Consider the following 6,012-nt stretch of genomic DNA (forward strand, 5'->3'; position numbering starts at 1 on the left):
CATACAGTTTAAGGGGGTACTTTTGTCATGATGACAAGGTGAAGGTGCTCTTTACTCAAATATCACAACAGAATCATTCAGATTGACCAAAGCACAGCATATGACAACCATTTTGTATAACTGAGGGATGTCTCCTTTTACATCTGGAAAAGGAAAAAGTAATAGAAGTAGAAACTGATGCTGCTGCAGCATTCACAGTGGGAATCACAGTGGGAATCCAGTTGACATGGCTGTCTTGATAGAGGTCAGCTGGTGAACCTACTGTACATAATCAAATGAAAAGCACACCTGATGTTAGAATATCAAATCTTCAGGTCAGCTATACCATCAGGGCTCTTGATTGTGTTTAATTCATTCAGGTTTTTTGTGTCATATAAAGATTGTTGGGCTGGAACAACCAATAGTCAACACAGCAGGTTGTCCTATCCCAATGAGGCCTTTGTCCTATGCTGTAATGTACATACATTTTCCCTCTTATGAATAAAGTTCTCAACAAATTATCATTGGGTCAGTGCCACAGGATTTTTTTATTTAATTTTTTTTTTTTTATTACAATAATGTCCTCTTCCAGGCTATATGGACGTCATATTGTACAATTTGTGTCTCCCCTTTTCGTGGTCATGGCTAGCAGGGAACCAGCTTTTGTCAAATTAATGTCTGATTTGACTTTTCGTAGCAGGTTAGGAGAATTAGGTTAAGGTTAGGAAAAGGGTTTATATTAGTCTGCAAGTACGATGATAGATGCATACAATCCTTTGTTATAAAGATCAATTTTTATGGTGCAAAAATAGCTTCCCCAAAACTAGAAACTATGTAACAGATACATGCTAATAGCTAGACTACAGCTACAGTATCTAGCTAGCTAATGTTGGCTAACTTAGTCTTGTTGTTAACACTTGGTTAGCATAACAGCTAAACTAAACTCAAAATCGATCCGCTTTACCAGTGGGTTTAGGTCTTGACGGGCAAAAAGGTTTCTTCGCTTTTCTGACAGTTCTTGAGTCTTATCTCCTTGGTGATTCATGGTTGTGGGTAGTCTGTAACAACAACAAAAAATCCCATTGTCTTTTCTGCCTTGTTAGAGCAGCCAAATACTGCACAGAAATTGACCATAGTGATGAATCAATTAGTTTTAGGCACTGTTATCATGCAGCTTGGGGTGGCCATTCAGCTGTTGTTGTCAAAAGAATTTATGTGGTGGTCTTCCAACATGGCCGCCAGGAGGCGTACGTCAACTGGCAACCCTCTATTACGGAGAAACAGAGCAAACCAAAAGAACTGCAAAGACAAATAATAACATGGGCTACAGTGGCACGTTTTGCATGTCTATAAATAGCCGGGGAAGTACAGTTGAAGTCGGAAGTTTACAAACACTTAGGTTGGAGTCATTAAAACTAGTTTTTCAACCACTCCACAAATTTCTTGTTAACAAACTATAGTTTTGGCAAGTTGGTTAGGACATCTACTTTGTGCATGACACAAGTAATTTTTTCAACAATTGTTTACAGACAGATTATTTCACTTATAATTCACTGTATCACAATTCCAGTGGGTCAGAAGTTTACATACACTAAATTGACTGTGCCTTTAAACAGCTTGGAAAATTCCAGAAAATGATGTCATGGCTTCAGAAGCTTCTGATAGGCTAATTGACATAATTTGAGTTAATTGGAGGTGTACCTGTGGATGTATTTCAAGGCCTACCTTCAAACTCAGTGCCTCTTTGCTTGACATCATGGGAAAATCAAAAGAAACCAGCCAAGACCTCAGAAAGAAAATTGTAGACCTCCACAAGTCTGGTTCATCCTTGGGAGCAATTTCCAAACGCCTAAAGGTACCACGTTCATCTGTACAAACAATAGTACACAAGTATAAACACCATGGGACCACGCAGCTGTCATGCCACTCAGAAAGAAGACACTTTCTGTCTCCTAGAGATGAACGTTCTTTGGTGCGAAAAGTGAAAATCAATCCCAGAACAACAGCAAAGGACCTTGTGAAGACGCTGGAGGGAACAGGTACAAAAGTATCTATATCCACAGTAAAACGAGTCCTGTATCGACATAACCTGAAAGGCCGCTCAGCAATGAAGAAGCCACTGCTCCAAAACCGCCATAAAAAAGCCACACTACGGTTTGCAACTGCACATGGGGACAAAGATCGTACTTTTTGGAGAAATGTTCTCTGGTCTGATGAAACATAAGACTTTTTGGCCATAATGACCATCGTTATGTTTGGAGGAAAAAGGGGGAGGCTTGCAAGCCGAAGGACCCCATCCCACCGTGAAGCACAGGGGTGGCAGCATCATGTTGTGGGGTTGCTTTGCTGCAGGAGGGACTGGTGCACTTCACAAAATAGATGGCCGCATGAGGTACGAAAATGATGTGGATATATTGAAGCAAGACATCAGTCAGGAAGTTAAAGCTTGGTTGCAAATGTGTCTTCCAAATGGACAATGACCCCAAGCATACTTCCAAAGTTGTGGCAAAATGGCTTAAGGACAACAAAGTCAAGATATTGGAATGGCCATCACAAAGCCCTGACTCAATCCTATAGAAAATTTGTGGGCAAAAGCGTGAGCGAGCAAAGCCTACAAACCTGACTCAGTTACATCAGCTCTGTCAGGAGAAATGGTCCAAAATTCACCCAACTTATTGTGGGAAGCTTGTGGAAGGCTACCCGAAACGTTTGACCCAAGTTAAACAATTTAAAGACAATGCTACCAAATACTAATTGAGTGTATGTAAACTTCTGACCCACTGGGAATGTGATGAAAGAAATAAAAGCTGAAATAAATCATTCTCTCTACTATTATTCTGACATTTCACATTCTTAAAATGAAGTGGCGATCCTAACTGACCTAACCTTGCTAGGATTAAATGTCAGAAATGGTGAAAAACTGAGTTTAAATGTATTTGGCTAAGGTGTATGTACATTTCCGACTTCAGCTGTAATTAACATGGTTTAAATTTGTGCTAGCTTGCTGAGCTAATCAGTCAACGAGAGGCTCAACCAGGCCATGGGCTTGTGTTCTACTCCTTGGGGTCCCCTCTCCCTCCCTACTTCTCTTTATTGTTCTGGAACAACGAAACAGGACATCAGTTGGCAGGCAGCAGCCAGATGACCTCATTCAGCCAGGCTCCCAGTACAAACAACCCCACTACATAACCCAAGCCTTTACCATCTCACATTCAAAGACCAAAGTTGTGTCTGAAATCGTTCTTGCCTACTGCTTGCTAAATGTATATACTATGTACTAACCTTACAAAATAAGTAAAAACGTATTCACTAAGCAAAAAAGATCAACATACTAGCTAGGCTCATCCATACTAAGAAGGCATACTAATGATCAATTGGGTTGTTTCCTGCCATTTGTTCATTTTGGTACAGCCTGTCCTCTTATCTGATTTAAAGCTTGAGCTGAACAGGTGAAAGGCATTATGGGGTAGGCATCCACCAAGTTTCTTTCCCTTTTTATGTTCTTCTAGGAGAGTCAGTCCTTGGTGACTAGTCATTGAGGGCCTTAGTACTGCTGCAATTGTAATTCTCGCTTTTAATCAATTTAAAGGCTCACGTGGTGAAAAGTCAACTTTTCAAGCTGTAAAATAACATCCTGAGCTCACCCATGATGTTGTACAACATCCAGACTGCCTCCAAATGCAGTAACTGACATAGGCCATCGTCACCATGAGATGATGTTGCTTTACCGAGTGGGGCTAAGGAGGTTTTCTGGTTGGAACTAATTATTTTGGAACTCATATTTCTGTTTTTGTGCTATATTTTTATAAAATCAAAATAAGGATGTTAAACAACTGCTGGAGTGAGGCTTTAGGTCATCCTGTGTCTAATATGTCCACCTAGCTTAATTGAATGCTGCCATGGTAACAGGCTTCAGTTATGGGACTGAGTGATGGGACAGCCTGTCCCCTGTTGCCGAGCGACAGGAACATCGGAGCCACATGGGACTTCTGGATAGTCTGGATACACATCTCTAGGGTTACCATGACGATAGATGAAAGAGCTCCATGTCTCAAATGACACCCTATTCCCTAAAGGGCACTGCTTTTGGAGTTTCTAATAGCATCTATGAATTTATGAAGGACTTACTGGTGGATGGACAAAGTCACACAGTCAGGATTCCATGATTTAAAGGAGCATTGAGATTCGGAAAACAACAAGCGATCACCCCGTTGCTTGTTGTGATAAACAGCTGAGGGATGGGAATGAAGAAATGTAACTTTGAAATTCACAGACATCGCTATGGATGCAAGCACTGACCATCCATGAGAAATAGTTTTAACCCAACAATGGAGTAAAGAATCAATGATGAATGGATGGATGTGTGATGTGTTTGTTTGAAGGGGAAGATCTCTTGACCACAAGGCCTTGTTGCAATACAGTACTACATGTATATGGTACGTCCCACTGGGCACAGACGTCAGTTCAACGTTTTGATTTGCATATGGTTGAGTTGTCAACTAACCGTGAATTCAACGTGAAATCAATAACAAAATTCACCATGTCATTGGATTTTGGGTTGGGTGAAAAAAATACGAAATGATTACTTTTTGCAAATACAGTAAGTTTTCCACGTTGATTTAACGTCATCACATAGATGTTTTTGTTGTTGTTTCCACATAATTTCAATGTTGATTCAATCAGTTTTTGCCCAGTGGGGTAGGACTACACATTTATGTTTACAGGTATACCCATTTGGTACAACGACTCTCACTTATTGCTCAACACAAAAAGACCAAATACATGGACATTGATTTCAGGAAAAATGGATCAGTGCCACTAACTGGTGTTAAGAGACATAGAGGTAGTGGAGTATACAGTGCCTTCAGAAAGTATTCATACCCACATGTTCCACATTTTGTTGTGTTACAGCCTGAATTCAAATGGATAAAAAAGGTTTACCTATCCACACACAATACCACAAAATGAAAAAGTGAAAACGTTTTTAAAAATGTTTGGACATTTTTTGAAAATGAAATACAGAAATATGTCATTTACATAAGTATTCACACCCCTGAGTCAATTCATGTTAGAATCACATTTGGCAGCGATTTACGGCTGTGAGTCTTTCTGGGTAAGTCTCTAAGAGCTTTGCACATCTGGATTGTACAATATTTGCATAGTATTCTTTTTAAAGCTTTGTAAAGTTGGTGGTTGATCATTGCTAGACAAGCATTTTCAAGTCTTGCCATATATTTTCAAGCCGAGTTGTCAAAACTGGAACATTAATTTAATCTTGGTAAGCAACTCCCAATGTCTGTTGGATAGCAGACTGAACCAGGTTTTTCACTAGGATTTTTGTCTGTGCTTACAGTAGCTCTATTCTGTTTCTTTTTATCCTAAAAAACTCCCCAGCCCTTGCCGATGACAAGCATACTCATAACATGACGCAGCCATCACCATGCTTGAAAATATAAAGAGTGGTGCTCAGTAATGTCTTGTGTTGGATTTGGCCCAAAGATAACTCTTTGTATTCAGTACATAAAATGTATATTTTTTTGCCAATTTATTTGCAGTTTTACTTTAGTGCCTTATTGAAAACAGGATGCATGTGTAACACTTTGGGCTTCGTGGGTGTGGAGTCAGGCGCAGGAAGCAGGAAAATGTTTGGTACAATATGTAATTGAATAAGTACTGAAAACCGAGGAAATATGTCCAAACACAACAGGGCGAAACAATAACCCCGAAGTCCAAAATACATGTACCACAAAACATACGAAGTGATGACACGTAACAAGCCCGCACACAGAACAGGTGGAGAGGCGGGCTTAAATAATAACACTAATTACTAATGGAAAACAGGTGTAACTCATAAAGACATAACTAACAGAAAAACGAAAAAGGGATCGATGGTAGCTAGTAGGCCGGTGACGACGACCGCCGAGCGCCACCCGAACAGGGAGAGGAACCGCCCTCGGCAGTAGTCGTGACAGCATGCTTTGGAATATTTAGGTTAGTATTGTGAAGTAACTACAATGTTGTTGATCCATCCTT

Source organism: Salmo salar, chromosome ssa15, assembly GCF_905237065.1.
Source record: "Salmo salar chromosome ssa15, Ssal_v3.1, whole genome shotgun sequence".
In the NCBI taxonomy this organism is placed as follows: Eukaryota; Metazoa; Chordata; class Actinopteri; order Salmoniformes; family Salmonidae; genus Salmo; species Salmo salar.